The sequence below is a fragment of the Vigna umbellata genome, chromosome 8 (assembly GCF_029865625.1).
Source record: "Vigna umbellata cultivar VRB3 chromosome 8, Vumbellata_1.0, whole genome shotgun sequence".
Taxonomy (NCBI): Eukaryota; Viridiplantae; Streptophyta; class Magnoliopsida; order Fabales; family Fabaceae; genus Vigna; species Vigna umbellata.
The window spans coordinates 7,787,828-7,799,439 of NC_142172.1; the positions used below are offsets into that span (position 1 = coordinate 7,787,828).

At 36.1% G+C, this 11,612-nt stretch overlaps 1 long non-coding RNA gene across 1 annotated transcript; it reads left to right on the top strand.

The window, feature by feature from the left end:
- Positions 1-5,429: 5,429 nt before the first annotated feature.
- On the top strand, positions 5,430-5,938 carry LOC148193958 (uncharacterized). The gene is made up of 3 exons (XR_015781576.1): positions 5,430-5,496; positions 5,588-5,683; positions 5,767-5,938. It is a non-coding gene; the product is annotated as an uncharacterized LOC148193958 (long non-coding RNA).
- Positions 5,939-11,612: the final 5,674 nt, after the last annotated feature.

The window sequence follows — 11,612 nt, forward strand, 5'->3', positions numbered from 1 at the left end:
GCAATGGATGGACTGATAAGAGTTTTACAGAACTGTTGACGTTGTTGAATGAAATGTTGCCAGATGGAAATACACTGCCCACTCGTAATTATGATGCAAAGAAAATTCTTTGTCCAATGGGTATGGAGTATAAAAGGATACATGCTTGTCCTAATGACTGCATTTTGTATAGGAAAGAGTTTGAATTTTTGACAAAGTGTCCAAAATGTGGCTTATCACGATACAAGTCAAAAAACAATACTGAAGATAATGGTCAGATAGAAAAAAATGGATCTGCTTTGAAAGTAGTTTGGTACCTTCCAATAGTGCCCAGACTGAAGCGTTTGTTTGCGAATCCCAAAGATGCTAAAAACCTTAGATGGCATGCAGATGAGAGAAAAATTGACGGGCTGCTTCGTCATCCAGCTGATTCAAAGCAATGGAAAAATATTGATCGACAATTCCCCGAATTTGGTAAAGAGTGTAGAAATCTTAGGCTTGGTTTAGCCACTGATGGAATGAACCCATTTGGTAATCTGAGTACCAATCACAGTTGTTGGCCAGTTATATTGATAATTTACAACTTATCTCCTGCATTGTGCATGAAGAGGAAGTACATGATGTTGTCTATGATGATATCTGGTCCAAAGCAGCCTGGAAATGACATAGATGTTTATCTAAGCCCACTAGTTGAAGACTTGAAGGTTTTGTGGGTTGACGGGGTTGAAATATTTGATGCATTCGCTTCAGAGACTTTTATGATGCGTGCAATGTTATTTTGCACCATTAATGACTTTCCTGCTTATGGTAATTTGTCAGGATACAGTGTCAAGGGTCATAAAGCGTGTCCTATATGTGAAGAAAACACTGCAGCTCATCAATTGAAACATGGAAGAAAGACGGTGTATCTGCGTCATCGGAGATTTCTAAAACGTAATCATCCATATCGAAGGTTAAAAAAAGCATTCAATGGAGATCAAGAGAGGGACGAAGCACCAAATCCACTTACTGGCCTTGAAGTTCTTCAAAAAGTTAATAAAATACATCATGTATTTGGGAAAACATCGAAGAAGTCATCTGTAACGACCCCTTGGAAGAAGAAATCAATATTCTTTGATCTTCCATATTGGTCAAAGTTAGATGTTCGACATTGCATAGATGTGATGCATGTAGAAAAGAATGTGTGTGATAGCTTGATTGGTACATTACTCAACATTCAGGGAAAGACAAAAGATGGAGTGAATGCTCGTTTGGATTTGGTTGACATGAATATCCGAGAAGAGTTGGCACCGAAGGAGATTGGTAAACGTACTTATTTGCCCCCTGCATGTTACACAATGTCTAGACAAGAGAAGATAAGTTTTTGTGTATGTTTAAAGAGTATCAAAGTACCACAAGGATACTCTTCAAATATCAAGAGTTTAGTGTCAATGCAGGACTTAAAGCTTGTTGGCATGAAGTCTCACGATTGTCACGTCTTAATGCAACAGTTGTTACCGGTGGCTATTCGTGGAATTTTGCCCAAAAATGTTAGGCACACCATAAACAGGTTGTGTTCATTTTTCTCGTCAATATGTAGTAAAGCCATCGATCCTACAAAGTTAGATGAACTTCAAGGCGAGATTGTTATCATCTTGTGTGAACTAGAGATGTTTTTCCCTCCATCTTTTTTTGACATCATGGTACATTTACTTGTTCATTTGGTTAGAGAAATCAAGTTGTGCGGACCGGTATACTTAAGATGGATGTATCCTATTGAGCGTTATATGAAGATTTTGAAAGGGTACGTTAAAAATCCATATCATCCTGAAGGTTCGATGATTGAAAGGTATATTGCTGAAGAAAGTATCGAGTTTTGTTCAGATTACATGACATCAACGAATCCAATAGGAGTTCCTCGCACAGCATGGTTGAATAAATTTTCTACAAGTAAAAGCATCCGAGGTGTCAATGTGGTGACAAAAGATCGCGAAGAATTGTTGCAAGCGCATCTTTATATATTGAACAACACAGATGAGGTGATCCCTTTTTTGGAAGCACACAAAACCATTGTTAAGAATAAAAATCCAAGACAATCAGAGAAATGGCAATTGATGGAGCATAACAAAACATTTATGTCTTGGTTCAAATCTGAAATTGACAAAGAGCCACATTCTTCTGAAACTTTATTGTGGCTTGCAAATGGTTTGAAGTTTGATGTCGTGTGTTGTACAGGTTATGAAGTCAATAATTGCACATTCTATACGAAGACTTTGGATGATAAAAGCACAGTACAAAATAGTGGAGTCAGTTTAGAAGCTGAGTCACTTCAATTTTCCACATCAAAAGATCAATCTCCTGTACTTGGATCAATGAGATATTATGGTATAATAGAAGAGATATGGGAGGTTGATTACACCAAGTTTTCCGTTCCATTGTTCAAGTGTAAGTGGTTTGACAATAAGAGTGGTGTGAAAATAGATGACTCGGGTATGACACTGGTTGATTTTCGCAAGGTGGGTTATCGAGACGAACCGTTTATCATGGTACATCAACCATCTCAAGTTTTTTATGTCAAAGATCCTTCGTCTGACCATTGGTATGTTGCTCTTCAAGGCAAAAAACAAATTGAAGTTAACGAAGACAATCTAATTAATATTGATATTGCTGACAACCATTCATTTCAAACTACAACAAAGTTGGATGACCAATCTGTAGTTGACGATGATGTACATGCAATTCGGTCAGATCATGATGAGGGAATATACATATGATGAATTGTTAGGTGTGAACTTCCTTCCCTGCTCCATCAGATCCTGCTTTTGTATCATGAATCCATATCTTTATGTATGAATTTTCAATTTGGATACTATTACATGTTTTGTTAATTTATATGATATTACATAAGTCTTGAAAGAAAATTTAATGTTGTTATTTATTTTGACAGATATATGGCTGATCATCCACATTCTTCAGGGGATGAGGCTCCCCCACCCAGATCCACTAGAGGACCCACTAGGATGAAACAACTATTAATCAGGAAAAATAGTGGTGAAAGAACTCCGGTGAATGTGAATGTCACCACGGGTGTGGCAACTGGCCCCTATGCAGATGACTTCCGATCATACCTTGGAGTAGTGGCACGTGATAAGATTAGCATTCTCATTCCATCTTTTGATCATGTGTCCGAGGGTGATCGGAACATTATTTGGCAAGATATATTGGTAAGTTAGTTAATAGCATTTGAATTATAATTTGTTTATATTGATAATTTTGTACTAATACAACTTTATTATGTTTTTTTCAGATGACATTTGACATTCCAAATGTCCCAACACTTAGAAATAAGTGTTTGTCAACTGTTGCAGAAAATTTCAGAAACTTTAAAAGCAAGTTGACATCAAGGTACATCTTTGGACACCTTAAACATAAAACTCCATGTAATGCATATAAGTCCATTGATGAGGAGACTTGGCGGGTTTTTAAAGAGAGTCGGATGTCAGAGGAATGGCAGGTTAGTGTAGTTCATATTATTCAATTCCTCATTAACAAATATATATCATATGAACTCATTAATTAATGTGTATGTGACAGGCAATTAGAAGCAAAGCACAAGGAACAAGTGCTAAGAACAAAAACCCCCACCTATTATCTCGTGGTGGGTATAGGAAGCTTGAGGAGAAAATCCTCAAGCAAAAGGCAGATGCTATACCACCATCTCAGAGTGGTAGCCCTCCTCAGCCTCCTTCTCCACCGTCTAGACACGAGAAATGGAAGTTGGCCCGTATGCGACCATCGGGCACCTACTCTTCCGACTCAGCACGAGAGATTTCTGAAAAAATTGTAAGTTATCACTGTTCCTAAAATAATAAATATTGTCATTATACATACTACATTAAACTATTTAACTGATAATGGTGTTTTGTAATGTTACAGGACGCCTTGGTTGAGCAGAGCTCCCAAGGCCAATTCACTCCAGAGGGTCGCCAGGATATTCTTGCTGCTGCAATTGGACGACCTGAGCACCCTGGACGTGTACGTGCTGCAGGTCCTGGAGTAGGAATTACGGATTATTTTGGGAGCTCTTCTCGTCAGCCTTCATATTCGTACAGCGATACACAAAGGATGACAGAAGAGATCACAAAAAAGGTCCGACAAGACCTTATGCAGGAGATCAGGGCCGAGGTGAGGGCTGAATTCCAGATGCTCTACCAGGAGCAGTTTCAGAGCATGCGCCCGATGCAGTCTCCTATAGAGGAACATGTGGTCCCTCCCCCTCCCACAGGTAAACTTAATAAACATTTATGTGCAATTATTTCTATCTCTTGTATAATCTAACATTTACTCTGACAGGGAGAAGCGGCAAAGGAAGTTGTTCCGCATCAGCCATCCCAGAGGATGACATGGACGATGGTAGTCCATGTCTGCTATACATTTTAGAAGAAGATCAGATGGTGCTGGTAGCTCGTGGAACAGAGTTTAGGTCAGCGACTGTATGTCATGGTATGCAACTATTAGAGGATGAGGTGAAGGTCTCAGTGGATGAAATGATCATGCCAGATGCCTCGGTTCCACTGTCCACGGAAGAGATTTTCACTGTGGAACAAGCATATAAGTCGTTTATCACTTGGCCTAAATTTTTGGTTAAACCAGTTTCTGACCCCTCGGTATGAAATTCTTCTTTACACTTCTCAATTTTAAAGGTTTTTGATTTCAAAACTTATCTTATCTTTTCATGTAACAACAGACGCAGGAACAACAGAAGATTCCTCTATCTGAGGATGACCCTCTTTCTTCATTGCATCTACTTGCTGACATCCTTGATGATAAGCCTTTGGAGGTTCAGTATGATGCTAATGTATTTGGGCATGGCTCTGAGGTCCCAATATACCTTAATAGCCAAGATGTCCGTGAGCTTGCGTCGGGAACACAAGAGTTGAATATTTCAATTATTCAACTATGGACGATGTAAGTCTATGACCAATTATTTATATATAAAATTGATTTATATATCAAGTATCCTTATATCAAAGTTAATTTTTGATTTCAGGTATATGTTTGGGGTCGCTAATAAGTTGGGGCGTTCTGATGATTATGGATTCATTGATCCCCAAGAAATTCATGAATCAAATGATTTTGACCATATCAACATGAGTCTGATAAGAAGTTTTGGAAGGGGCAAGAAAATATACTTTTTGCCTTACATATCCGGGTAAGTGAACTTTGTTAACATAATAATGTTCCATATGTGATTTTAATATTTAATAGTTACGTTATTATGAATTTCAGGCGCCATTGGCAACTTCTTGTTATGTCTGTGCAAGACAACTATGCTTTGTGGTTCTGCTCATTGCACAGGCCTCCTCCCACACAACTCAGACAAGCAATTGATTGGTAAGAACCTCAATGTTTGGACTTTCTTTGTTATATAACTGAATGCTAAAACATTTTTTTATATACAGTTCTATTCCAGCAAGTATGATGATGGACGGGAGATCAATTGCTAAGAGTAGAAAGATTGCTTGGATTTCTCTCAAGGTTTGACATATGCTAAAGTCATACTTTGTTATAATTGTTTTATAACAAATGTTATTCACTAACTATTATCAACTGTGATGATATATTGTAGTGTAACAGACAAAATGGGTCATATGAGTGTGGATACTATGTAATGTATTGGATGACCCATATTGTTCGTTCTCACATCACAAGAAGCTGGGAAACGGTAATATTTAACTTTAACAAATTTTGATTTTTTAACAAATGTTGAATTCATATACACTAATTAAAATGAATTGTCTTTTGCAGAGATTCAAGACTACTACACCAGTTCCTGAGAAGTCCCTACTATTCATTAGGAACGCTGCTGCGAAGTATATAGTTAGATTATACAATAGCTCTTAGATTTAGATTTAAACAATGCATTTGATTAGCTTTTGATTTCTTAGACTCTCTACTTTATTTGATGTTGAAATACATTTGAACATGTATTTGTTATGTTGAAATTGCATTTCTGTAAATGTTTTTATATGCAGGTCTGTTTTTGTGGTAGTGGATATCACAAAAACAGACCTGCAATTTTAAAAAACTGCAGGGGAATATGCCGCGGTTCTAACCACAACCGCGGCATATTCCCACTATATGCCGCGGTTCTAACCACAACCGCGGCATATAGTGCTTCGTTTTTTTTTTAAAAACGAGACATATGGCCGCGGTTTTGACACTAACCGCGGCATATTTGTCGGCCTATATGCCGCGGTTCAACCGCGAACCGCGGCATATAGTGCATTTTTTAATTATTTTTTTTGAATTTTTTTTTAAAAAAAATGAATTTAGGCAGCGGTTCCCTAGACAACCGCGGCATATTGCGCAGACTATATACCGCGGTTATGACCGCGGCATAAAGTGTCTGACTTACTACCGCGGCTGAATATGCCGCGGTTCAAGAACCGCGACGTATAGTGAAAATCAACCGCGGTAAAAGCCCCTCGCTGCACTAGTGGTGAGTGTTGCTTCAGAACAGTCAAATTCAACAAAAAGAGGTTTATGATAGGTGGTGGTGTATAATGTTTGATAAAATATATGTTTTTTTTTCTTCTTTGAAAACATAAGTTTTATAGATCTGTTTGTAAAATTGCATTGTTGAAATTATCTAAGCATTACGATATATTCAACTTAGAGTTATGTGCCATGATATTACCAAGGTTATAAAACAATGCTTTATTTATAGGATTGAATTGGTGGTTGTTGAAATTATCCCAGCCCTCGTCCTCATTTTGAGGTTTATACTCTTCGCACTCTCTCTCGCATAGTCGCAATTTGTTCTCGCCTTCATCTCTTCCCTCCATTGCTCTCGCCTCTTCTCTTCATCGGAGACTATCATCTTGATTTCCTTAATCTACATTGTTTCTGGTATGATTTTTACGTTTTCAGGAATATTGTAGATGTGGTTCGTCGATGGCTAGCATGCAAAAGCGCAATTTAGGAATTTGTGGTGGCTTCTCGAAAGGTGCTCATGTGCTTAATGAAGGTGTTATCGTGTTACAAATTTGAGGATGGTGGTTGCGTCATTCTCGTGAGATTGGTGGATCTACATTTCTGTTGTATAACATGTTTTGGTGGTCGCAGTAGCTCTAGTGATCACTCGCGATCTTTGGTGTCACATGCATTCTGGTGGTTGTAGTAGCTCTGATGTTCACTTGCAATCTATGGTGTCATACACGTTTTGGTGTTTGTAACAGTTTTGGTGTTCACTCGTGGTGGTCATGTGTGGTTGTGTTTTTAATTTATAAGGAAAAAAAGTAGAAAATGAATTAAATAAGAAAATTAAAAAATTAGATCAGATAGAGACAATGAATATGCAATGTTCAATGCCAAAGTCTAATTGAGTACATGAAAGAAAATTAGAACTCTTAAAAAAAATTATGAATGTCATGTTTATTAACTCTAGTACACTGGATAACCTTTGGAGAAAAGTGCTTCTTGCATCATGGTTTTTGCAAAACAGAATACTCCATAAGAAAACTAATAAGACTCTCTATGGGTTATGGAGAGGTTACCAACTTAATCATAAATACCTCTAAACGTGGGGTGCTTAGCTAAAGTATTGTTACCTCATCATAAAACAAGGAAAATAGGCTCTAAAACTTTTCACGTTATATGTTCTTAGGCTATGAAAAACATAACGATGCTTATAGGTTTCTTGTTCTTAAAAGTGATGAAATAGAACATAATGTCTTAATGGAGACAAAAAATGTATAGTTCTTTGAATAGATTTTTCCTTTAAAGGTTAATGAGATATTTGAACAATATTGATAGTGGTGTCATATTGGGGATTTGAGGTGAAGCAAAAGACAGAGGAAGAAAGCTCTCTTTAAAGATTTTTTTTACACTTGTCTAATTGAAAAATATCCAACAAGTTTTCTAGAAGCTACTAGTTCTCCTGATGCAACACATTGAGATAAAGCCATTAGGATTGAAATTAAATCAATAAAGAAAAATAATATTTCGAGCTTAGTAGAGTAATTTAAAGAAGCAAAACCCATTGGTTGCAAGTGGATCTTTAAGAAAAATTATCACCTTAATGGATCTATAGGAAAGTATATGGAATAATTAGTAGCAAAAGGTTTTACTAAATAACCCAACATAAATTATTTTGATATTTTTACCCCTATGACTAGGATTTCCTCTATTCACTAGTATAAAAACAACGTATAACGTCACGCGTTCAACGTCGTAGTACTCAAAATCCAACGTTAAAAATGACTGGTGGCATTTTTTTAAATAAATTGATTCGCACCACGTCAATTACTAAAGTAGTGCACCGTCTAAAATGTATTAATGTCAAACAAGAAGCATATTGACCTAATCTAAAATGTATTAACGTCAAATAAGGCCAAGATCGATGTAAAACAATGACCTTAGAATCACATAATGTCATCTTAAGAAACATCTGACGTTCAATTTAAAATTAAAAAATAACAAAATATTGGTTTGCTTCCACCAGTATTACTCCTACCCACATTTCACGTCAACCATGACAAATATTCGACGTTTTATATCCCAGCATGAGCCAAAGAGTAAATCCCTTTTTTATTCTTTATTTTTTTTCTCTTATAAACCAAACAGAACATCACATACTTTATGGGGTCGACGTTTAAAATAATATAGAACGTCGAACAAGTTGGACGTGATGACGGTAATCACATAACGTCCCAAAGGAAACAGGCAACGTCCAATACAAAATAAATAAATACTAAATATTGATTTAATTAATATGACATCAACCATAACAAAAGAAGGACGTTGTATATTACAGCTAGCGATTATTTGTTTATTTTTCATTTAAATCAACCCATAAAATGTCAGTTTTAAACTGGCTTAGACGATTTGTTATTTAGTTCATTTTTTATTATTTTTTCTTTTTCTTTTAAACCAACCACAGAACGTCGAATTCTTCTTTGCGTTTGACGTTGTATTTTCCATAAATTATGTTTTTAATTTTTTCTTCTAAACCAAATGAAAAAACGTCTTTGTACTCGTGGCTTCGACGTTTTATTAAGCAAAGTCAAATTATGTGGGTATTTGGCTTTGACGTGTCATACTCACATATAACGTCAAAGTTCAACGTCCCATAACAGAACATAGAACCACTCCAATGCCTTTCACGTCGAAGTCCCCTAGAGTTAGACGTTCTATGGGAATTTAAAAAGGAAAAAGAAACAAAAGAGCGACCTTTGCCTTGGATAACGAATAATACGTCAGATACCCAAGGAATCTGACATTTAGTGTTGGATTAAAATAAAAAAGAATTAAACCAAAAAGATACTTTGGAAGTCTGAAGAAATTGACGTCAACCTCTTCGTTTCTAGTAGTAAACTGCATGTTCCCATATATCATTTAAGTAGACTGTCTTTTATTATTGAAGCCCATATCAGGCCTTTCCCAATAGTAATTATTTATGTAGACATCCATTTATAAAATTTCTTGTAACAACCTTTTGCCTTTTATTATTGAAGCCAAAGGTCACCCCACATCAAACCTTTCCCAACAGTCATTCTTTTTTCTATAAATACAATTTTGCAGCCTTACATAACCTATAGACATCTATTTATAAAATTTCTGTTATGAACTCCATCTGTTAATTTTTTCTTTGTGTTTTATGTTATTTCCTTCAAGGACACAAAAAAACTTGAAGGATTATAGAAAACAAAAGGAAAAGGTTGAAAGATTTGGATTTCGCATCCTTTCAAAACGCTACTCCTCTTTCACTAAACTACAGAACTTCCGTAAACAAATTCATGTTAACCCTTTCAAAACGCTACAACCTCCATTCACCAAATATCTCGTAACAATCTGTTAACTTTCTTCTTTGTTTCTCTATCATTTCTTTCAAGTTCACCAAAGCGAGTAATTTCCTTGTGGTTTGATTCTTTGTCATGGCGAATAGCTTGACAGAGTGCATCATTGCGAAGAGCTTGAAAGAGTGATAGAAATCCAAAGAGAAAATGACGTCCTTATGTATTTCCCAAATAACGTGGACGTCCCTATGTATTTCCCAAATAATGTGGGCGTCGAGTGGTGTCAATATTGACGTGTATCTCTTCCTTTTATCGTAGCATTTATCATGCCCTGCCAACAGTCTTTTCCCATATACCTGGACGTCGAGTGGTGTCAGTATATGACGTGGATCTCTTCGTTTCTAACACAACATTTATCAAGCGCAACCAACTGTGTTTTCCCATATAAAGTTGGACGTTCTATATGAATTTAAAAAGGATAAATAAAAAAAGGGAGCGACCTTTGGGTTTAAAGGAAAAAGAAATAAAAAGGGAGTAATCTGGCTGACAATAATTCGTCGAAGTCTGAAAAATGACGTTAATATCTTTGTTTCATAACTTTTCTATGAAGATTACGTCGAGTAGCTTTACTAATCGACGTACTATTGCAAAAAGAGTGCAATGGTATATTCAATATAATGATGTAACATTAAAGTTTCAATTACAATCATACAAGTGATTTAATCAATTTAAACAATTCAATCACCATTCACCAATGTTATTGCCAAAAGAGAATTTTATTAATATTCAAAAGATGATTACAACCAGCAAAACAAAAGATGCCTTAAGAAGTCACTGATTACAAAATTAAAATCAAACAACAAAAATCCATATCCTTGTGTTGCAGAATTATTGTTGATCCCTTTCTGGTTGTTCACATCACCTTCCTTTCCATTTTGTCGATGATTTTTCAATCCTTAGAGTCTTTAAGAAGCCACTGATTACAAAATTAAAATCAAAGAAAAAAAATCCATATTCTTTTGTTGCAGTCAGCTTTTAATTTACTTGAGCCCCAAGAATCTTTTTAGCGATTCTGACATACAATCTATTTTCACCGCATACCATTTAGCCCACTCATCTTCTTCAGTTTTTATCAAATCTGTTTTGTTTGCACTCCAAGATTCAAAGATGGGATAAACTTGCTGATGACCAATCCAAACCTTTATATCAACCCGTTTGACTGTGGAACAAAATGTTTCATCACTCATCTTTAAGTTGGAGTAGAACATCCTCACCAGTTTCCGATACCTGTGAGAAACCACAGTTTTAATCTTCCTTAGACTAAAAAACTTTCGTCGAATGTCTTCATCACTAATCCAACCTGTAGGATTAGCATTCCTTGCAATCCGGGCAACCTTCCATTTTCTTCTTGATGATGATGAAGAAGCCATTTCTGATCAGATTCTGGAACGCCTTTCCCATTTCTAGGGTTTGTAACTCTTCAGTTTAGAAAACACTGAGTGCGTTTTCAAATCTAGTATTTATAAAGTTGTGCATCAAATCTTATCAGTTTCAGGCCCAACTATAATTTTCAATCTTATATATCCCAATAAAATAATTTCAGCAACGACGAATTTCTAAAGCGTTAGACATTTAATTATGCGATTGAAGTTGAACTCTGACAATATAAGGATTGACTTGATGGGCGACGAATTTCTAAAGGGTTCGACATTTTATTATTGATGGGCACTGGAGTAGTTGGGCGCATTAGTGGATCCCAACATTTTCTTCAAATACAGTTTCGGATCCTTTGGAACTACCCTTTAAAATCCTACACTACAGATCTTCCGTAACCAAATTCATGTTAACTTTTTC